The sequence below is a fragment of the Aphelocoma coerulescens genome (genome assembly GCF_041296385.1).
Source record: "Aphelocoma coerulescens isolate FSJ_1873_10779 chromosome Z unlocalized genomic scaffold, UR_Acoe_1.0 ChrZ, whole genome shotgun sequence".
Classification (NCBI taxonomy): Eukaryota; Metazoa; Chordata; class Aves; order Passeriformes; family Corvidae; genus Aphelocoma; species Aphelocoma coerulescens.
The window spans coordinates 30,177,366-30,202,001 of record NW_027184085.1 but is presented as its reverse complement, the minus strand read 5'-3'; the positions used below and the strand labels follow the sequence as shown (position 1 = coordinate 30,202,001).

General features: G+C 36.9%; 1 long non-coding RNA gene across 1 annotated transcript in view; it reads left to right on the top strand.

Annotated features, from left to right (window-relative positions):
• Positions 1-10,355: 10,355 nt before the first annotated feature.
• Positions 10,356-24,636, top strand: part of LOC138103617 (uncharacterized) — a 29,529-nt gene continuing 15,248 nt past the window's right edge. Inside the window, exons 1-2 of the long non-coding RNA XR_011147776.1 lie at positions 10,356-10,567; positions 10,840-10,947. This is a non-coding gene — a long non-coding RNA (uncharacterized lncRNA). The remainder of the gene's footprint in view (positions 10,568-10,839; positions 10,948-24,636) is intronic.

Sequence of the window (24,636 nt, the reverse complement as noted above, 5' to 3'; positions counted from 1 at the left end):
ATAGAAAAAACAAGGGGTTTAATCTAGCTTGTAAACGTCATTTAATGTCTCTAATACACAAAGCTTCAAGCAGCTAATTACTCTGTGTTTTAAGGACCAGGTGGACTACTTTTAACCCCCCCTAAGGTTTCTGGTGCTTAAATGCTTCACAGAATCAAAGCTGCTTCTTTAGACTCAACTTTGAAATTAAGATCTGTGAACACTTGTTAGTGCTCCCATGTTGTCATCCTTGTGTCCACTCACATGCTCGGTGCTGTGAGAGCAGAGATCACAAAACTGAAACAAAAGCTGACAGCAAAGACAGATGTTCTTAACAAAGGTTAGACAGTTCTCAAGAAGCAGTTTCAAGCATAAATAAGAGGATTGAAGTTATATGTAATGGCATTTTGCAAGCTGATTTGAGAGCCAAAAAGTTAGGAAATAAATTACGAGCCCAAGATGCCATGGTGACTGTATTGATACAGAAAGCTAAATCCTTTCAATGCCAAGTGAACAGAAAGATGAAAATGAGTAAGGTGAATGAAGTTACTGGCATTCAAGAAGACCCAGAATACAATGATATCAAACATCCTGAAATTGTTAGAGAAACAACTCTTGGCAAATATTTTACCTTGTATATTTCACATTGTTCAGCCAGTAGCTGATTCACCTAACAACCTAAAGTTGAGAAGTCAGTGTAAGAATATACACTTTGCCTCATTCTTTCCCTCTTACAAGAATGAAGAGGTAAATTAACTCAACAACTGAGAAATGTCAGCAAGCAAACTATGGGACATCCTGAACAGAACATATGCATCCTAAATACATATACTTTATTCATGAATTAGGCTGGCTTACTTTTGCAAAAAGGAAGAAAATGCCCAGATTTATATGGTTTGTGTTATCAACAAAGCAACTATCTGCAAGATATAGCCATGGTAATTATTTTACTTCCCTTCATCATTATTTTGGGGGACTAACTGTTTCTCTATGAGCTGAAACTGAAAACTCACTTTCTCTGAACGGTAAATCCACTATTTTCTGTATGCTGTTGTGAACTGCAAAGAACTTCTGTTTTGTAAAGATCATCATTTCCTTACTTTGAGTTGCTGTAATAAATTATTATGTTCACAAACTCTGCAACTGCATGTGGACACTATCAGAGGTTATAGTTTTCTTTTCACTTTAGTTGAGCTGGAATGCACAGATGCCATGGGCCTATTAGTCCCAGTGCCAGCCTGAGGAGGGCAAAGAGTCTTGTCCTGGCCATACTGAATAGGGATAACTTCTCTGGGTCTGTGCCAAGTGTTCTGTTGCTTAACTGAGGCACTAGGAAGAGCCTGAGCTGAAGTTTTTAATGGCAGTCTAAATAATGGATCATAACCAAATAAGGCATTCATTATTACACAAGCTACCAAAATAAACAGCTCCTTGGTCACTCCACCTTTAGTGCTATGTTAGGAGTATTTAAGACACAGCTCCCAGAATTCTACAACACTAGATTAAACTTCTTTCACACTGTAAACTCTTCGAAAATTAATTTATTTTAATAATTTTAGTTAACTGGAATTGGAAGGGTTTTATTGATTTTTTTGTAATTGAACAAGCTGGTAATTAAGCAGACTAGGGATTCTGGTTTGTTTTAAGCAGACATTTTACTGTACTTCAGTCTCATGATGCAGTTTAAAGAAAAAGTTTCTTCTGTTAGTACTTGGATCACTGAAGGTCAGACTATGATATTGGGAGACCTCATCTGGAAATACTCATGGGCCTGATTCTGAGTTTATAAAACCATTGTACATCTTGTCTGATGCTAAGGAAACTACTTACACAAGACCATACTTAGGGACCTAAAATACAAAAACAACCTTTGTCTTTATTATACATTAAAGTTTAAGAGTTAAAAATAATGGCTTAGGATTTGGTGGTTTGCTTGTCGACTAATAGTAACCACACGTGAGGGAATTTTGCTATGGAGCCTCTTATCCTCTTCTATCATAGCAGTATTGGAACATACACAGACTTAGTTCTTTCTCAAGCAAAATATTAAGATATATTTAAGTGTTGTAATCTGTCAGAAGATGGAAAGAATTGTGTATTTCTGATTGTCAGAGAATTTATGGTTCTAATCAAATTTCCCAAGTTAAGGGTTGTTTGTCTTCTTGCGCTGTCTCCTTACAGTTATTGCATAGGGCATGTACAAATATTTGTAGGAGACATTCTAAATAGGTAAGACAGTCCCAGAGAGTGTGTACTGGGAAGATTTTTATAGTGACAAATGGAAGTAGAACCTTAGAGAAAGTGAGAGGAAAAATGCTTAAATTTCCCATTAAGCTCCTCATGCTCTTTTCCGTTTCACTTTGCTTTTTATACTCAGAATTTTTGTTACAGAAAAATCAAATTATCTATGACTCACTTGGAATATGACAGAGTACACTGGAATTTCTGGGTAGTATGCTATACTAAATACAATAGTGGAAAGACAATACCATAGTACTACATCTTTTTATCAAAGTTACTTGAAATATTCAAGCAATCTTACAACAAAAGATTTATTTATTATGTTATGATATATCTGGCAGAAAACAGACTCTATCTGATCTTGTGTGGGTGGTTTTGGAAGAAATGAAGAATTAATATGCTGTGTCCATAATATTTAAGAATGATAAAATATGTGAGACCCTGACATGGCCTACACACCAGTTTCCTTGTGGTATACCCACACACATGGAAAACAGGAAGGGTTCCCTGTTTACAGAAGTTTAAATTCCAAATTTTTCTACATTAGCAGTTAGCATTTATGAGCCTATAGTTTTAGAAATATTTCACTCTAAGTAATCAAGAAAAAAAATTGCAGTGGGTGGATGAGTTATTTCCTGATTGTGAATTTTACCTCTTGGAAGAGTATCAGTATTTCTTTGAGAATACACTTACAGAGAGAATTGTTATTAGGAAATTTTAGTGTGGAACTTTGTCCAGAAAAGTAGGCATTTTCATCTGCTGAAATGCTTAATGAATTTAAACTTTAAAAAGTTTTAAAAATATTTTTTCTTTGGCACATCATTATAGTATTTTTCCTATAAAACTTCGAAGGCACTCTGTTGAGTATGCAAAGTCTGCATCACATCTTAAAATATTGCTTTCTCCGGCAGTATTTTCCCAACAGCAGTGACACTTCAGATTTAATTTTCTTCATCCATAGGCTTTAATGTTGGTTCACCATCATTATGCTTGCCAGCACCAGTACTGGCACTATATAGCTGTGTGAGACTGTATCACTTACCTAATGTCATAGAAAATTGCTGAAAATACTGATCATTCAGACCCAGGCTGTACAATTTCTCTCATCTATCCTCTCTACAATAAAGTTTCACTTTCACCAAAATCTTCCTTCACTGCTGATAGATCTAGTATTGCAAATCATAGATTCTAGACTGCTGAATCATGAAAACAGGTTTGTAGAAAGGTGATTTCCATAAATAAGAAATGGCTGTTAGATTAATTGGCAAGTACATCCACTATTTTTTCCTCCTCTTTTTCTTTCTTTTTCTTTCTTCCTCTGATCTTTTCCTGTCTTTTACATTCCACAGTTCTCGGTCATGTTAAAAAATATGCACTATATTTGTCAATTTTTTTGCCAGTAATTTTATTGATGATCTATATTTAGAAGAAATGTGAGATAATTCTTACTTGTAGTTAGCTTCCTACAGATCTGTGCAAAAATATATAAAGGATTTTGTTCAGTTTTTATGCATGAGCTTATGGCAATGTCATTAAGTTTCTTTTGATATTTCAGTTATGTTAGGGAAGTAGAGGCATTGTAGCTGACCAAACCTTGCTTGTCACCTCAGCACATTTACTACTCCACATCTGGAGCAGTTACTCCAAGAACACTGAAACTTTTGTATTATTTTTCGTATTACATTCTCTTTTGAATGAATAGTTTATATTCTTAGAGTTAAATGGAAAAGTTGCTGAAAATATTGTGAGTTATGAGCCTTGGGTTTCAGTGGAAACTGAGGACTCTAGTATGTACAGATACTACCTGAAGTATGTTACGATTTAAGAATAGTGTCTGATCTGCAGATTTACACGTATTTCTGCAATGAAAGCAGAAAAGGTATAACAGAGGCTAGAGCATAATAAACAGTCATGCCTCCAATTATAGGTTCCAGAGGAAATAGAAAACACCAGAGAGAGCATAAATCTTAATTTAAATAGGCTATTGAAACCTAATTGGACCTTAGGAAAAAAAAGAGAATAAATTAATTTTTCACCAAAAACTGAATTATACAGAATAAGCATTCCTCTTTACCAGGCATTAAGAAATGCTTTTGACAAATCCTCTGATTCTTCAAAATAATTATTTTCACTGAAGACTTTATTCTTCAACTAATTTTTATTAATAAGCATTTTGAAAGCTGTATATTCAGAACATTTTAAGTTGCACAAGTTTGGTCCGTTGCCTCCAAGAACATAAAACTTTTAGTTGTAACTCATGGAGAAATTCTAGAAATACACATCAAACCCTAAAATGCAAAGATAAAGTTATCAGAAGTATAAGCCAAGGAAGAGGACGATATTTTTTGGTTCATGAAGCCGTGATTTGACGTATAATACATCATCATGTATTACCTGAGTCCACAAATCAAATATGACAGGCTTACCTGACACACACTTCAGCAGGGACATAACCAAATACCTTTCTTCCTTTAAACCGTTAGTATAATAGAGATGGAGTTTATTATTAAAAGACCATAAATAGAATTATTATTTTTTTTTATCATGAGGTACATTATTATTTGCCTTAAGGAATTCTGCCATCAGTCATCTTTTTTTCCAAAAGGCATTTCCTTATTCTCTCATCATTGTATTTTTACTTTATTTTTAACAGTTCACTTCTTTTTATTCAAGGATAGAAAACATATGCTCAAGACATATCTTGTAGGAATTAGTGAAGAAAAGAGACTTCAAGGTGAGAACAACATTGTTTTTTTCCCTTTCATTTCAGAAATCTTAAGTTATCTTCAGTCTGTATTCCAACTGTATAAGAAACTCAACCAAAATATCAGTAGGTGGATTAATGAAACACTTGTCAAGCTCTTCCCAGGTTCTCTGCTTAAGAACAGAGGTGAGGTTACTCATTTGGAGACCGATGCTGTCCTCACTAAATTAAATGACAAAATCTTGCTTTATCTTCAGTACCACAGATCAGAATCTAAACCCATAATAGACTAAAATCTGATTAAACTTCAATGCATGTTTTAATGCAGACTAACATCCCTGGAATATTTCAAGGCCTACATGAATATTGGTATTGATATACTGCTCCAACATGTGGCCTGGTCAGATGGGCTTTCAAATCTAACATCCATTGGAAAGGAATAATAATAACACAAACATGTATTGATGTTGGATACACAATTCTTCATATTTATTCCCAGGTTGATCGCTAACACTTAGAAATCTGCTTTGACACAAAGACATTAGTCTGGTTTTCCCCTTTTTTTTCTCCTTGGTTAAAACTAAGCAGGCGCCTAGCCAGAGGTAAGCATGTTCCATAGAATCTCCTTGAAGTGTTGTTCTTAGGTGCATGATTGTTGCTCTACTGAAATAATAATGGACAGCAGTTATGTGAATTCAAACATAAATAGAGTTTTACAGAGAGGCAGCACAATAGCTTGAGACTGCCAGATTCAAATGCCCCGACCCAGGCTCTACAGTTTAAATGATCAAGATTTCCATCTGATGTTATTAAAAATAGATGAAATTTTTTTGTGCAGTGTGAAACTGTTAACACATAAAAGGTTAGGAATAATAAAGAAATAACACGGCCCTCAGTCATACAGGAAAGAATACTTTTTACATAATGGGGGTACCTCACCCATTTAGTCATTTGATCAAAGGAAAAAAAGACAATTAAGAACATACTGTATGACATTTTATGTTGAACATTTTAGTTTTCTTTTTAAACATTTTTGACAAAAATACTGTCAGATACAAGCGTAATTACCAAATAATTTTAAAGTAAATCTATTTGGAGATATGGTGGTTGTTCCATAAATGAACATAGTTAATAGATAAATATTACTGTCCTGAAATAATATTTCATTTTTTCCTCAATATCTTCTGTCATGCTTTCCAAGCTACAGTTGTTCCCAGGAAAAGTTCCCGTTATGATCCATGGGGTGACTGGTTATTGGGTACACAACTAGTCTTTTTTATTAAAAAAAACTTCATTTCAACAACTTGAAAATGAAAGATTGTGTCAGCAAGTACATTTTAGGAACCTTGAGATCCAAAGGTAAGAATAACCTCCTTCAAGATAAATTTCTTGCATTTTGTAAGAAAGATAATTCACATATATATGAAAGCAATTCTTTCTTAATTTCTCTCATCATATGCACATTTGGAGTATGTGTAGCATACAGACGCATAGTTTGAACAATGGGCAATTATGTTTTATGCACAGTGAGGAAAATATTTGTATCATCATTTCCAGTTAACCTTAAAACATGGTTATTGTGAAGGATATTAACACTAACAGTGTGTAACTTCTTAATTGAAAGTTTTATTTCTTTTTTAGAATATTTAGCTCTGACCAGTATGAGCAAGGAAAGAACAACTACGAAGAGCTTGTATTGGCAAACCTGTGTCACACAAATTAATCATGTGAAGATACCAGTTTTTCAGAGCTGCTTAGAGGCACGTGGTCTTTGCAGGAATGGTCCTTTTTGCCTTCCAGGTGGTTACAAATTGCTGAGTCATCTTCTGAGTTTCCTGCAGGAGAGGTTAGACTCTGTCCCAGAAAAAATGATCAAGAGCAGTTCGACAAAGTATTTCTTGCTATGTACTTTCCTGTGTATTTCCTGTTCCTCTTTTAACTTTTATTTTGGGATGGGACAATTCAGCCTCTTTCTGTCCATTGTAGTTATAAATATGCTACATGTCATAATATCTACTGCTTTTCTTTAGAGATGATAGTTCATGAAAAGCAAAGGTCTGAGGATTGACAGTGGTTGAAAAAAAAGCATGTGTGCCCAAAGAGACCTAAAGGTGGAAGTAAAATATGATAGTATTTTGCATCTTTAAACTGTCAGGTTTGCATTTTCTTTTGCTCAAGCTTCATTATAATTTTTCTTAAATGGCCAACCTCAGCCATAGTGTTCATGCATGGCTTGCAAAAAAGAAATAGATTATGCCCCAAAAGAAGTGCTGTTGATGTGCAAAACAGAATATTTACTACTACAACTAAATTCTAATGAAAAGCAGACATGCAAACCACTTATCCTACTGCATTAGTTGGGTATAGTGCAGCACTGTCTCTGCTAAACATCAGTTATTTCAGATAGTAGAGGTCATAAGGTCTGGCGGACACTGCAGCTTGGAGATTTTCTCAATTCTGATAAACACTAACTTCTACATTAATATTTGGAACATTTTATTTTTATTTCTAGTTTTTTCCTATGTGATTTTGCATTCCTGTGGTTATTCTTCCAGTTGCTCTTGTGACCAGCTTTGAAACACTTTCTAATATTAAATTCACCTCTGCCTTTCACAAAGTTTGAAAAGAATAATGTAATGCTCAGGATGCAGAATGGGTGGTTCATTCGGGCTTCACTGTTAATTATCATGAAACAACCTCTTTAAGATACAATATTGAACAAAACTTTGGTACTCATGAAATAAAATATATACCACTTACCACTTTATTACTGGAAGAAATTTGCGGTGAAATGCAGGAATAAGACATAGTAAACCAGAAAAATCTAACAAAAATTAAAAAAGGAAAGGACTGAAGATTGAAAGGAACATAAGAATGGAAGATATATAATTCCAATTTGGTACGGAGTGTTAAGATCTTAGAATTCCTAATTTTCTACTGCATTTAGCAGTGTTTTACTGTATAGATAAAATCAGTTTTTAAACAATTAGCGATGCCATACTTAATAGCAAGTAAAGTACTACTCACAAGTGATCTACCAAAGGGTAAAACGCTGGGAGGAAAAACATGGAGGGATATATTTTTCTATTCTTCTTTTATTGTCTTTCCCACCCTCCCCTCAAATTCTGAACCTTCATGCTTCAAACTAGGTCAGATTGAGGCGAAGTGAAGCTTAAAGAAAAGCCAGCAGTAGCCAGTACCAGGTGCTCTTCGTCGCCTATACTCTTTTAAGGGTAGCTCTCTAGCTTGCGCAGGATGAACCTCGGAGATGAAATCTTATCCGCAGGCAGACGGCGCGCCCTCTGCCACCTCTAGGACGGGAAAGACCACCCTCTGGCCCTTTTTCGGGTGGCGCGTGGACTGCTTCCCCTGACCTGCTGCCGTGCGGTGACCCTGGGACGAGCCCCGCCCGCCCCGCGCATCCCCGCGCCCCGGGAGGGATGCTTCACCCCGCGGCCTTTCCCGGAGGCTGCGCTGTGCTTTTGGAAAGGCTTAGGCCCGTGCGGGGCGGCTCCTCAGGCTTCACCTGGTGCCCGAGCACGAGGAAGTGGCTACGGCTCAGCATCTGTGGAGTAGCAGGGGACCAGCAAGATAGAACTGCACACCTAAGGGTTGGGAAACGCCTATCATGGAAAGAAATCACCTTGATTCAAAAAATCCCGGGAGGAGGCGGGGAGGGAGAAGGAGGAAAGTGTTTCTCAAACCCCAGAAATCAATAGGAGGTAGCCGGCATACTGAACAAAGTTTTACTTTAATGCAGATGAAGTGAAAATTAAAAACCAACCAACCAACAAAGAAACAACCCAAACACAAAAGGACCAAAAAAAAAAAAAAAAAAAAAACCAACCCAATCAAACACCACAGAACACAAATATATGCCAACAACAAAATCCTTTTTTGTTGTTTTTTCATAAAAGGTTTAAGGTCTGTGAAAAGCATTTGCACATTGTTGTGGGGAGGCAAATGATTGAAAATGCTCCTCTTGGAAGACAGTATTGACCAGAGTTAGAAATACCTTCATAAATTAAATCTCGATGGGATCTATTTCTGGAAAAAATCTTAATTAAAAATAGCGCAAACACAAAACTGTATTAAGTAAAACGAAAATCCCCACCCCCCACCCCGTCTGTTCTCAGACCGTGTAGTGTTATCAGTGGAACTGGAAACCTTACAGCAATCACCCCAGCATTCTGCTGTAAAGAAGCGGGAACGGGGGGAGCAAGAGGGGGAGGACGGAGGGGAGGCGGCTCCAACGGGTCTCATTGCTGGGAGGTACTTTGAGGGCACAGTAAAAGTGGCCCCTCGGGAGCAGCGCTCCGGTTCTGTCGCCACCGTCGTCTCAGATGCTACAGTATCAGGCGGAGAAGAAAAGAAAGGAGTTTGGAGTTGATGTACACGCCGGAGTAGCAGTAAAAAGATATAAGATATCGACACGCTCAGCTGCATCTTGTTAAAAGCTTCCTGCGGGTTGGCAGAATGAAATCTTTATTTAAAATACACAAACTATCGTCAGGGGAGGAACGGAAGGGAAAACACTAAAAGGGCCAAACGCAGTGCTTAACCCACCGGTATAAGCAAAAGAGGAGAAGCGATGAGATTGGTCTGGGGCGAACGGAAGAGGGAGGAGGGTGCCCTCCTTGCAGCCCAGCCACAGAAGCCACCTGGGGACTCGGTGTCTCCACTCAGCTTTGGAGACTTTCTCTTTGATGGTGATAATGATAGTTGCTCTGGTACGGGAAAGAGACTTACGAATACCAGAAGCAGAATGTGTGCTCACATTTGGGTGTGAATGACAGCAAAACGTGCCTCGCCAGCACATCCACAGCAGCGCTCTCTTAAGTAGTGGTAATATTATTTTATTATCGCCAGCCGGTGGCTTTAAAGGTGCATTATTTTAATGCATTATTAATTGCTTTCTCAGGGCGAGAGGAAGGTGGAGATTTGGCTTATTATTATTAACAGCGAGGAGCTCGCTCCTGTCGCACACGCCGGGGAGAGCGGTGGGAGGAGGCAGTGCCGGGGGAGGCGGTGGCGGAGCGCGCCCCAGTACCGGGCTCCCTGCGCGGCTGCGGCGCAAACACGCGGGGCTCGGCGCAGCCCCCGCCGCGCCCTCCTGGTCCCCCAGCGCAGCCCCTCACCCTCCTCCGGGTGGAAAGTTCCGCGGGCAGCCGCCGGCGCGGCACCTCGCGGCCGGCGCCTCCCCATCCCCAGTTCCGCGGGGGCGGCGTGGCTCCGCGGCCGCCAAAGTTGCGGCGGGGCCGGGGGGCTGCCGCCGCCGCCGCCGGCCATCAAGTGGCTCGTTAAGGAAATGCAGGTGAGCGGGCTGAGAGGCGGCGGGGGCTGCGCGGGGCCCCGCGGGGGGCGCGCCCCCCGGCCCGGCCCTCTCAGCCCCTCCGGGCCGCTCGCCGCCCGCCTGTAGACGGCAGTGCTTGCACCGAGCGCCGGCGGCCGCCGCACCCGCGGCGAGAGCCGCTCCAGCGCCCCCCGCCCCGCACACACACACAGACACACACACGCACACACGCACACCCCCCACCCCTCCTCCCCACCCCTCGCTCGCTCCCTCTCTCCTCCCTCTTGTCGCTCTTTTCCTCCCTCCCTCTCTCTCTCTCTCTCTGCCGGCCTCATCGGAGAGAGTTGCAGGTACCTTACCTCTCACCTCCCCGCCACCCCCCACCACAGCCCCCGCGCAAATTTTAGTGAAGCCTTTTAATTAATTAATTAATTAATTAAATTATTTATTTACTGCAATCACTGGGGGGGAAAAAAGAAACAAAAAACAACCTTTGGAAGAATGACTCTTGTCGGAGTCAGCTCTGAAAACAGGGTTACCCCCCAGGAGCTAGCGGCAGCGGCGCTGGATCCCATCAAAACAGAACTGCCTGATAATGGCATGTGCTTCTCTCTCTTTGCAGTTCCTTCTGGGCCTGTGTGGACTAGGGGCACAACGCGGCGCCTGACTGGCAGGAGGGGAAAGCGGAGACTCCTTCAGGTTTCCAAAGAGGTCCGAGTGGACAGCATTAGTAAGTAAATTCTCCGTGCTTGCTTACTGTCCCTGTGTTCTCGGGCTTGTCCAAAGCTTTTCTTAGCGTTCACACACATATGTATGCACACACACACACATCTGTATATATGTATATATATATACACATGTATATATATGTGCATGCGTTTCTGTTTTCAGGTTAGTGTTCTGGTCAGAGAGAAACTTGGCTATGGTAACTTGGAACTGTTTTTGGTGGGAAGGTGCATTAAGTGGCTTGCTGGTTTTTTATGAGTAAAGAAAATTGCAGGTGCTTACTCGTTTAAAGAAACTGAGTGTGACAAGTATTGTGTAATGCCATACCTCAATTCAGGTGTAGGTATGTGGTAGAATACAGACAAAATCTAAACAAAGAGATGCTCCCTCAGGAGGGGTCTGCAGAATGGTCTGACCTGCAAAGTAATGCCAGGTGACAGGACATTCAGTTTAATAGAAAATGTGCCTGAGTTATAGATACTAAGAGTATTTTTGTCTGCATTCAGTTGTAAGCATTTTTTAGTCCATATCGCTGAAGTTCTTAAATTTTTCATCAAGTTTTATGTGTATAAAAATGTATGTATATATTTTCTTTTAATGAGGATGACAGTTCCAGACAACAGCTTTGCTTTCTAAGGGCTTTTATGGGGTGTATTCAAAAGTATGGATGGCACTGTTTTTGACAGGTGAGAAAGATCTAGGGGAGACAAAAAGATAAACTCATTTAAAAGGGCGTCAGGAGCAGTGGAACTGAGGTTTTCTGGCTGAGCTGTAGAGTTAACAGAAGGTACGAAGATCATATAAATGTATGTCATGAAGTGTCTGCTGTTAGGTGTTGTTCTGCACTAAATATATCGGCATCTGGGAAGGAGAACTTTTGCAGGCATTATTTCTCTTGGGACAGTGGACCCGTTATCGACATTTGGTGCATTTCTGCTAAAGGAAACAGCTAGTATTAGTAGTTGAGGGTTAACTGTTTCCTAGGTAGAGAAAAGAAATAACAATGACAGGTATGTCAACGAAAACATTTGCTCATGTTTGCTAATATCTAAATAAAACCTCAGTGTTATGTCAGTAGAAATACAGTTGAGTCAGGTGTTTTGAATGTACTGGAAGGAATCAATAGCATTTCAGCATTTTTTTTCTCTATTCCAGCCAAATGGACTTGTACTTAAATTCTTCATGTTTTGTATCTATTGTAGGGACAACGTGGATTTGAATTTGAATAAATTAAACTTATGTCTTTTACAAATTCTTGGCAAATTTGGGTTATTTTACAGTACAAATCCAGACTAATAACTGGGTACTGTAAATAAACAATACAATTCAAATATCTTACATATTATGCCTTTACTGTTCACCTAATTAGAATGAACTTGTGTCATTAGAAACCATTAAACAAGAATGTACAAATGCATTTTGTTAAACTTCCAAATGTGAAATTCATGTTGCACTTTCAGGTGTAATTCAAAATCAGTCACAACCCATAAATGTCACTGGGAGTGAAAGTTTATTGGGGTCAAATCAAATGTGTTTCTTCATGAAGTAAAGACATTAGTTTATGTCACAACAATAAAGATAACTAGACAAAATTTATTTAGCAAATTAATGTGACAAACAAGAGAGACTAAATCTGCAGTAGCAGATGGATGACATTCAGAGTTGCTTTCAGGTATTCATAATCTTAGAGCTAAGAAGGAAGGAATTACAAAGCATAGGGTACAAGTTCTGAGACAGTGAATCAGGGTGACTTTCATATTGCATATTGTAATCTTTGGGTAATTGACATTTATGACAGAAAAAAATACCCCATGAACTCTTGAACTTTAAATTAAAGGATAACACATTTTCTGGCTCAGTAAGGAATCCTACTGTTAGTGTTTTAGTACTGTGAATTTGCCTTTCAGTTAAAAACAAAGCACTTTTCCCCCCGTTTTTTTAATGACTTAGTAACATTTGACATGCTCATTGCTGTATTGTACTCCCTGTGGACAACACATTAAAATAATATATCCACCTAATTTGCATGAACTGTTTTGAAACTGCATGCAGTGAAGTTTATTAGGTTAAGCTTTCATTTCTGCTAGGTGGTCCCAAACATGCAGCATTGCAATGTTGCATATCTAACAATGTGTATATTAAAAAGAAAAAAAAAATATATATTTGACTAAGCAGACAGGAACTATGTTGTTTAGTTTAGCTTGAATCTCTATATACTCAATGGCTTTGTTAGTTTGGAGCACGGTCTTCATAAATTGTCTTTGGGATTTTCTTTAATCTAGGATATGTCCTAGCAATACTTGAGAATTTATATGAAAAATTACTCAAAACATACTCCACTTTTGCTGTAATTACTACTGTGGGAAATGACCTGAGTCAAATCATGGCAATTAAGTGTGATACATATTGTATTTGATTATATATTTATGTACAATCTTGCATTATTGGTATGGGCAAATGTCAAATCGGGTCAATCTGATTCAGAAGAAACAAGAGAGGACTTTAAAAACACCTATTGCTGTGAAAATATATAATTGATATAGCAAAGTTTTGTATATAAGCACTAATGTGTTTTATTATGCAATTATTCTTGTTATTCAGATCAGATAATGGCCTGATGAAATATATAAGCAGTCTGCAGTAATCAATGATTAATTGCTCTGACATGTGCATATTTAAGATTTCTTACTAGTAAAATCCTAGATACCTGCATTAGTTTTCAGTAGACCAAGTCAACTAACATTGTCAATATTAATCACTTAATATACTAAACTCCCACCAAACTTTGTGGTGATAAAGTGTGATGAAAAAATTATGACAATGTTTCCTTCTCTGTTCTTTGCTAAATGTGGCTTTGCTGAAGAAACTGACAGTACGCAAACAGACATGTTGCTTGATAGCACAAACTGTTTTGAAATTGGGGGTGTGATAAATATCAAATAACACACTGATGCTTTAATCAACTCGGTTTCTCTGTGCTCTTTTAAGAACTTACACAGCATTGGTAACTTTTATATATATATATATATATATATGCGTGATAATTCTACAGATTTGAAGTACTATAACTAGTTGGAGAAACTAAGGTATCATTATTGGCTTAATTGGAAAGCAGGTGACTTCAGCATTCAGGAAAAGGTCACTGATACTTTTCATCAGTTCAAAGCTTGTTTAGTGCAAAACCAGATTGGTACCTAAATCCCACATAATTAGAGTAAGCTCTCTTGATTTATATCACTTTAAAGACCTTGTAACCAGCAAATATAAATTTAACGGTGACATTTATATGGATGTTCTATAACTCAGGGTTTTGGATTTTAATATCTGTACTCAAGGAAAGCAGTTTTTTTCTTCATTAGTAGCCATAAGGATTCTATGGAAACTGTCTGAGAAGGAGGAGATGTTCAGGGTGTTCTTTAAAATAGAAAAAAAAAATAAAGTGATAAGGCCCTAGAAAGATCTCAGATTCAAAAGTACTTGGGCTGTAGAATGCTCGTATATGTGGTGTTTTACTTTGTTTTGTTTTCCACACATGCATTATAAGGTCATTAGTACTAGAAGTTTCTTAAAGAGCTTTTATGTTACGTCTTTTTCTTGTAGACTTTCCACTTTGCAGATTTGCAGCTATAATCCTAGCAAACTCTGACAAAGTTAACAAGGGATCTTATGTCACAGTGATAACATAATGATAGAAATGGGGTCATGAAGTATTGATAAGAAGTGCGTTTGGACTATAAGTTTTTGGATATATTTGATTGTGATGAAAAATACTTAGTACCAAACATAGATTAAAAATTCTAATAGGAAATTAGCAGTAGGCATGAATTAATTCTCAAATGAGAATTAAATATATTTAATAATAAAGACTAAGAGAAGGAAAGAGGCACAGGCAAAAGGAATGCATAAGGGGATTTTTTAACCATTCTTTTTGCTGTTAGATGCTGTTTGATTTTCAGTTTATCCATTCTAGTAGCTTCTTTAATAAGATCCAGTATGAAACAATAACAGAAAAGCTAGCAATAAACAGAAAATTGCAGAAAATTTACTACTTTATGGTCAATATGAAGATTGAATTGCTCATCTATTTTCATTTGTTGTCAATAGTTGCGGAAATGGTCCTATTTATCTTACATTTGTATTCTTTTAAATATGCTTTAATAAGTGAAGATTATTGTGCAAGAAATGGTATTATTTGCATTCTATATTTCTGTATTGGCAACTTTGTAACCACTTCTAAAAAGTGGGGGGGGGTTTGTCAATACATAAGCTGAAGATCTAGTTGAATAAAATCTTAACTGAATGTATACTGCAGAATCTGGTTTATAAAATCTGTTTTATAAAATTTCTGCCAGAAAAACTGTGAAATAGATCAAAATATTAATATCTTTTAAAGTTATGATGAATAAAGTCATGCTTTAAGTGCCTTTAAAGTTCTTTGAAATAGTATTACACTTTCCAAATTATGTACTTATACGGTGTTGAAAAGTAAAATTAAGATTTTGGAGATGTGTTTGGAGAAAGAGAATTCTAGATGAGTATGTTTGCAATATGAATAAGGCTCTGGATAGTCCGATGATTTTCCTGAGAATGCTGTGGGGGATTTGTTCCAGCTGTAAGCAGCATGAGCTCATATACTTGCTAATTAACAGATAGATACATATTACAGGCCCAGTACCCTCCTTTGTCTACATATTTGCTTTAGAAAAATGTTTTTCTACATCAGGCAGTCCCATTTTTAAGTCTCATCTCAGTGTGAAAAGCTGCTTAAACTGAATTCTTCAGTATGTTTCAGGATGACTTCTCAAAAGGTAAGGTGATGTTTTGGTGCATATGGTGCATTCTGCTTTTCTTCTGAATTTAAAAAATAAGAGCTATATACAATGTCATTCAGGAAATCACTCTTTCTCCAGGATGCTGCTTTTTATTTGGTTTTAGATTACCTAACTCATTTGCAAAGTATGTGTAACACTGCCCAGCAGTGAAATGTTAAACGCATATGCTTTTTGTTTGCAGTGAAAAGGTAGGTTGAGAGGAAACTGCCGGGGTGATTGTCTGTAAATATGAAGGAGGACTCATGGGCTAAGTGGGAAGTGGAATTATTTAGCTCTCGTAGTTATTACAGAAACCGTGTGGGTAAGGTAAACTCACATGTCTGGAGTGGTCCTCCCAGCTGGTGAGCTTCTCATGGGGTGATAGCACCATTGCTTTACGATGATGATTGATTTAAGGTGACCAACCTGAATAAAGGTCCTCTGGTGGCAGCAGGTTGGAAGTGTACACCGCTCTGTCTTCTGGGAACAGTAATTCTTAAGGGTACTGCAGCAGAAGTAGCTGCATAAGAACAATTGCATCTACCCTAGTCTGAAAGTGAAATGATTTTTAGACTCTCATGCAGCAGTTTAACAGTCAATGTGGGAGTATGTCAGGCAAAGTAAGTTTGCTCTAGCTTTGACGCATTCTTTCTTTGTCTCACCCCTACACACTTAAAATGTAGCCTTCATTGTGGTGCAAAGCATGCAGTCTCACCAGACCCTGTACTACATAAACCAGCCTTTTAAAGTAGTTTAGTATTCTCCTCACTCTCCTAATTCTTTTAGCCAAACGTGTTTTTCTGCAATCTTTAGTTAAAAAAAAAAGCTCTCCACACTGTAACTAGATCTAATATAGAATATTAATTTATTGTATATGTATTTTTTGTTTTCGAACAGGAGTTAAGTAAGAGCACTTATAGGAAAAATTTTTCATCTATGCTGAAGGACTTCATTTTAACCTTAAAGTCTAGTTCTGTATTCAACTTCTGATGAAGTGCAACATACTTTGAATTCCTGCACATAAGTATAAAGGAGAACAATGATGTAACTCTTACTTAGCTAGCTACAGAATTACTGGCAGTAACAAAAAGATAAACCAAAACAATGTGTGAAATTGCCCTTCATTTGGGTAAAAGGACATAAGAATATCCATCCCATCAATTTAATAATCAGAAAAAATCTTACAGGGTGGTGCATTTTCTCAGTTTTGAATTCTTTTCTTTTACATTAGAAGGAATGTACTGTGCTGTTGTGTGAGGCAAAGCTCAAAGCAACATCAGCTCTCAATGGAAAGGGTTCAAGGAGAATTCATATGCACTGTCCATGTCTTAGCATGAGTTGCTGTCCCTTTCTTAATGCAACCAAGATTTGCCAGATGGCATTCTCGGGCTTCTTCAGAGAGATAGAAAACCATAAAGAGTTTTGTCTTTATCAGTAAACCTAATAGTATAAAATTACAGTTGATGCGTTTCTTCGTGTGGGTTTTCCTGAAGGAAGTGTGTGGTTTTTCGACTATTAATTATTGTGCATTTTGACCACGGCATAAAAATGTTACCGTACTTACACAGTAGTATGAACCAGCTCCCAAACTGGAGGATATTAGGATATTAGAGTTCACGACAAATTAAGTCAGACTTGAAACTTATTTTGATGAAACCTCGAAACCTGAAAAATTCCTGTGTTGGGAGGAATGTGCTGGGAGAGGCCTGATCAACATTAAACCATTATTACTGATATATCCTATGTTTGTTAGTATAAGTATTTGAGAATATACCAAGAATTTCTCCTTGAGAGAAAATTTAGCTAACTTTTTTATATGTTTGTAAATTCCTAAAAATTGTAGGTATGGATAAATCATAAAAGTGAGTTTCAAATAATTTTTTGCATATAACCTGTGATATGATTTGTGTGTGTACCACTCATAGAAATATTCCTAATGAAGAGTTGTATTAATCACTGGTATTCCTTCACAAACAGAAGTCTGCCCAGCAAAGCTCATTAATTTCAAATTTGACATCAGTAGTTTTGGACTGGCATCATTAGCATACCGACTGGGTTACTTAATAAAAATTAAGAAAAGAAGTAGCACTGTTGCATTAATATAGTGATAACCTGTGTTCCCCTTTGAATAATGTAGCCATTTCTTCAGTTTTATGTGCAGAAATTATATGAAATTTTCCTTTCTGCCTATGAATAAAAGATATACTAATGGCTTTTTTACACAATTTGTCCTAATCTTCCTTTTTTTTTCTTTTTTTGTTTTTCCCAAGAATGCTGGGCAGCTCGACTTGAAAAGATGCACAAATTCATTTGCCTGTTTTTGCAGAGTGTAGGCTTTAGAGTGGGTTGATTTGACTTCTTTTCTTCCATGTACACCCAGCATCCTCTGACAATTCATTGAAGCAACAATCAGTCAGTGTGGTTGAAAATTCTTTTGTCAAATGCATCAGCTAGAAAGTGTACAATGGACAGTAAAGCTTCAAGAGCAGCCAAAAGGTATGTAGGTTATCAGACCTGGCTAACCAAATACTCTTAACCATGCTACCCATATCTGTGATAGAGTCTTCTGCAAATTTCTCAGTGATAATTGGATCAACAGCACACAGTGATTGTTATTTGGAGAAAAAAGGAAGTAATTCAAAAGCAGGGTCAAATTGATATATCTTGCATTTGTAGAACAAAGTGCAATGGGCTTCCTGTGCAGTTTGTTTTCAATTTTTCATTCTAATGGAAATGTGAGAAAAGAGGCGAAGTAGTAAAAAAAAGTTAGCTGCTGGAGGCCATTTGGTGGAATAAAATAGTCAGGAAGTGTGGTTTGAGGTGTGGTTTTTTGGTTGGTTGGTTGGATTTGTTTGGTTTTTTAATTTTTTTTTTTTTTGGTGGTGGTGGTGTTCTTTTTCTGTGCAATCTGTATTAAGAAAAAAAATCTAGAATTAAAAAATTTCCTAAGCAGCTTTCATACAGGTTGTGGTGCTCTCTTAACCTAATCAAAATGCACGATTTGTCCTATTTTAAAATCTCTTTCATCTGACAACCCCCTATAGGTCTTTGTTTGTTTCTTTTGTTTTCTATTCTAGGATTATTAGAGAAAAGTGATCTTTTTATTTTGCACAACAGTAATAATTGTGTTGCAGCACCAGTTTTTCCTCGTCAACTTTAGGTTTCCACACATTTCCATAGGTGTGGAAATGAAGTCCCTGGGTGTTCTCATTCTCATATTCTATATGAAATAATAAATTTAAAAGCATCCAAATATATTTCTGCTCAGAATCATCTTTCTTCTTCTCAGCATGGAGGACAGCCTTTTCCACTCTTTCCCATCTTCCCATTTTTTCTACCCTTCCTTTGCAGAAGGCTGTAACATAGGTAAAATGTCTATTTTTAAACTAGCTCATAATTTGGATTTTTGCTCTCCCTCACTGATCCTAAGCATAGTGACCCTTCTGGGGTAAGAATTTGTTTTCAAGGGTGATGTCCTCAACCTACTTACTTTGTGTTTTCTAGAACTGATAAAAATGGGAAAGAGAGCACTCCAGCTTATGTAAATACCAGATGTTTCCTAGCGTAAGTGAAGAGATAAAGAAGTAACTGACAGAGTTCTGCTACAGAATTAATAAAGTGGACATTTATGAATTTTGGGATGAGGTTAGGTGTGTTCTTGTCTTTGAGCAACACTGAAGTGCAGTTATAATATTACTTCTCTTTTTCCTCCCTCCACTGCTCTGACAGGTCTTGGTTGGCTTGAGAACTGAATGAGGAAGGAGAAAGAAGCCCATGAATATTCATGTTCTGTTAATTTCATCAATTGTCACTGCTGAGCAAATTAAAGAAGGCATGAATTGTGACATTTATTTAACCAAGCATTTCTTGGTTACTTAAATTAGGTTTTGGAAAAAAAACAAAACAAAACTCCAATTTATATTTAATTGTATATTTAAAAAAAGAGAAGGAATTGTTAGAAGATGCATGATGAGGAAGTAAAGGAAGTAAGGGTAGAAAATGGATAAGAGGAATGGAAGAAATCCTCAGCAACATTCATGTTATTCAGGTCTCGGGTGCAGTGTCGAGTCAGATGACACGGTGTTTAACCACTGGGTTTGAGTTTTAGTTGCCTAACCATAGGTGGCTTATGCCTTTTAGATGCCCTAATGTATCTGGTCAGTGCTAGGCTATCATTCTCTTGTACCAAAGGCAGCCAGTTCCATACAGGTATTTCAGAAAACAAAGAACATATACAATTGCATGTTCATTTCCATTCAGGATTATGAATTGTGCATGCCTATATTCTGATGTTGTATCTAGAACCTTTTGTTGCCTTTTCTCCTTGCCTTTCCCAAAGGCAAGGATTTTTTCATGTTATGCTAATTATATCTGATGCTTACAGAGCTCCCTTAATCAACACTTGTGCTTAGCTATCAGCATAATTAGATTAATTATATTTTGGAGACATCCTAGAAATCCTATCATGCGTGTATGAATCTGTGTGTGTTGGAAGTGACATCCTTGTCTTCATATTCGGAAACAAGCTTATATGTTGTGTTTCATTTGCTTGTTTTGTTATAATTTTTTCCCCCTTTTGTCAGTGATACACAAATAGATGGAGTCCAAAAGCTTATGCTGCTAATTATAGTCCATCCACAGAATCAGCTTGTGTGCTTTCCTGCTCTGACACTATGCTGGTGCCTCTGAGACTAACGTGGTGAACTATGTAATGTCACACTGCCTTTTTTTTATTTGCTACTTTGATAGGTCACCTTTTCCTGTTTGTGGAAAATACAGATGGACATAGGGATCTGTGTAATATAATTATACTGAATGAGGTGTGTTTTCTGTTTTTGTATTATTGGCATTTTGACCATTATGAAACCAGTAAAAATTACTGGCAGTAATATTTTTTTTTGAGGTCAACGTTGTTGATTTTGGGGCAGAAGCAGAGATGATAAGATAAATTCTACAGTGATAGTACTATTTGTATCTAACTTTTGACAGCATTTGGTTTGGACAAAAAGTTTGGGATACATGAATCTGCATTTAGTGAAGTCACTTGGATAATATGCTCATTAAATGATTGTTGAAAAATAAATTTAAGAGTCCAGCTTGATAAGGGGTATTGCAACTAGAGTGCATGAGAGAGGACTCTAACAGGTTACAGGCAGAGACCTCCATCTATCAAGGCTTTATAAAGGCAAGAATATAGATCTTGTTTGTGAGCTAGAAACATTTTCCAGAATCAGTAGATGAAGTGATTTTCAGAAGTTATCCTTATAATCACAAAAATAGAGCAGCTTCATGAGCAGCAAAAAGGATCCAAGAAAAACTTTGTATTGTTTCATCTAATTTCATGAACATATATGGCCCTCATCCCTGTAGCATGGTATCCCAGTTTATGCAAAATGTAACATCTGTCTATGGGGTTTAACTGGCTGTCTGCACTATACTAACTGGAGGAGACAAAACAAAACTAAAATAAAATTTGTCAAGTTGAGATTTTAATGACAACCTCACTTTCTGTTTCCAAAAGTATTACAGTACCTTTGGTTGCCATTTATGTCTGAATCAAATAAAAGTTGTAAGGCAGATATAACTTGGGGTATAATAAAGAAAATGACTAATAATTATATTAATAATAATCATGGTTATACTTTATGGTTGATAGCAAGACCACACTGTAAATTTCAGAGGAAGTAGATTTTATTTTCTTGCTTAGTACTCAAGGAGAAAATACAGAAAGAGAGTAAACAATATAATACTTTTTTGGTTTGCTTTACTATTAAACTGTCATTTTAGCAGTGTTAGGAGGGAACTAAGTTGTTACTTGTAAAACATATTCATGTGTAATAACGAAGAAAAAAAAGATGACATACTAGCATAATTTGATTTTTATCCAGTGTAGCCCTGTAGGAATGAGAACTTGTAAAATCTGAAAACAAGGTATTTAAAAATTTATATAGGTGTCTATTCCTTTTTTCAGGGAAAAAAATCCAAAACTAACGCACAAAAATGCAAGTGTGACAGACATGTTCATGCATTACTGGAACAGCAACTGAAGTTTTAATTGGATTATATTACCCTGCACATCCCTCTTTATATCCCAATAGCTCTTTACTTGCCCATAGAAGAACTACTGAGTATTTCAAGCTGTAAATAAGAGGGTAGTAGTAGAGAGTACCAGATAGGGCAGTTTTATGAAGCAAGGATAACCAATCAAGTGGAGCATGGCACTGCTAGACTTACACTGCTTCTAACAAGAATTAGTTTGTGCGTTCCATCAATCAAGGTCTCACAAGGAAGACAGTGCACAGGAATCTGGAGGAATTGATACAATTCCTTTCCTTCCCTCCTGGGATCAGGAATTAAGTCTTTGTCTCATTTCTTTTCAAAGGTACTTCCAGGAGGCAAAATTTTTTCACCCCTTAGAAATTTTGCGGTGCATATTAAACTCTAGATTGATTATAAAAATACAGATTAATGTGGTTGGTATATCCATGTAGCCACAGGCAAATCTTACTCCCAAAACTGCAATTAAAAAGGAAATTATTGTAATGCACATTGTGTGTAAACTCACAGTGAAACAGAATTTCACCAAAATATCAAATCAGAATGTTAATTCAACTTTAGAATAACTCTTCTAAAGTGAGATATAATTGTATGCGCTATCTACTTTCATAATGGTATATGAAAGCATACACCTTTAGAGTGTTAGAACTAGTGAAAAAACAAAGGAAATCTCCATTATTCTAGTGATGCACATTTCAAAATGCAACTATTCAAGCCATTCCAGTAAGCTTAGATCATTTATGTACTAATTGCTCATTTATTTTTTAAAATGTATTTTCATGATGATCAACAGTTATTTTTTGTTTGGAGAAGGCTATAATATGATTTTTATATATGCTTCTGAGGAAAGACTGACACATAGTATGCTCCTCTTCCTCCCACTACGTTGAAATGATTGTAAAGATTTCAAAAAGTGGAAGTTAAAGCATGTGTGCGCTAGAAATGCACATATCATTATTAAATATAACTGTGTTTCATAAGCCAGATAGTTGCAGTGGAAGCACAGATGTTATATAAAATTAGAAGAGCCAGCAATACTCAGGTCCTAAGGTACAGTTGTACATGCAAATATGAATCTTACAGGTTAATGGCCTCCATGTTAATTAGAGGACAGCCAGGCCCAGCTGGCATTGTTAATAAAGCAACAGTACTTTTTCATGTGATTCTTTAATGCAAGTTCATAATCAGCTAGAAAATGTAAGCAGTCAGCCAAAGTTGACACAATTTGAGTGAGTGGTTTCCTCCTCTTCACAAGAATATATGTTTTATGTGTTGTCAAGTCTGTAAACAGAAACAGCAAAATCTACTATCTACTGAAGAAATAGCCATTCAAAACATTTTTAAAATTAAAGTGGTCATTTGTTGTACATCGTGAAGATGACAGGATGGTTGTAGTTATATTGTAAATTGCAGATTGTTTCGTTTTGTGGCAGCATCTCAGATTACTCCAAACTGTTGCCTAGCTTACTAAGATAGACTTGGTTATTTGACTACGTGCCTCAAGAAGTAAGACTTTTTTGTCATTTAGTAAGTTAAGCAAAAGTTTACTGTACATACATGTTGTTACAGAAACTTACAATATTGCATGGAGTTCTGTGTTGGCCTGAAGTACTGTGGGACAGACGGTATCTTACATTTAGAATCTTTAGGCTAGAGAAGACCTGAAAGATCATTAAATCCAAACATCAGCCTAGCATCACCATCATGTTCACCATTAAGCCATGTCCTCAAGGGCCGTATTGACATGGGATTTTTTTAACACTTCCAGGTATGATGATTCCATCTCTGGATACACTGTCCCATCTGTTTTATTTTGGGCCATAGAAAGAGTGTAACCTTAATTATGAAAATTGCTACCAGAAATCTCTAATGATGTTTGAATAGGGTAACTAGAATAGGTATTCTAATAAACTTAATTGCAGTGATAAGTAGCTGACTTAATAACGGTCTCTCTCTTACTTGAAGGAAAAAGTATATATTTTTTTCTGGTGGCTTTATAGGTGGGAACAGGTTATTTTTTTCAGTTCCTGGGTCTATGTCATAAAACACACTGGCTGCTTGTTGAATACAGAAACTATAATATCAACATGATCTAAGGAGCCCTTGGGCTTTGTACTCAGCAGAAATGAGTAGCAAGCTCCAGGTCCTGCTGATGAAAAACCATCAATGATTGTGCATTATAATTAGATTCTTGGAAATGTGCTGGAATGATGATTAGGGAGAGTGAGAAATAACACTGATTTTTTTTTTTTTCTGTTAAATTAGATCAAGTGTTGTTTAATGCCACTTACCTAAATGGAAATATTATTCTTTGTTTATAAGTGAATTCTTGTTACATGGTCGTGAGCCAGTGTCATTGGAGAGCAATTCAGCTGGCTTTCAATTCAGTTTAGGATGCTGATTCTCCTTATAGGCTGCTAGTCATTCCCATGGGACGTCAAAGCGTATTGCAAACACAGTGGAAGTGAGGCCAAATACTCTATAAACAGGTCACTTTTATAGTAAGACTCTAAAAAGAAATTTTTGTGCATTTGTTTCTTGGATTGTTATTACCATGAAATCTACAAATTATTTGACACCTTGGTTCCAGATTAATTCCAGGGCAAAAATTCCTTAAAAGAAAAAGTCTTGTACTTTTTCTGAATAAATGAGTGATTACCTTACTTTTTGTTGTTGTTCTGCTCCATTATCTCTTTTCATTTGCATGGGTGTTACCTATTTTTACTTGTGCTATTAATAAACTCTTTTCTCTAAACAAGGCATTTTGAGCTTTCAAAGATCACTCAGCTATTAGAAGTACTCTAAATGCTTATGAAAAATTTTTA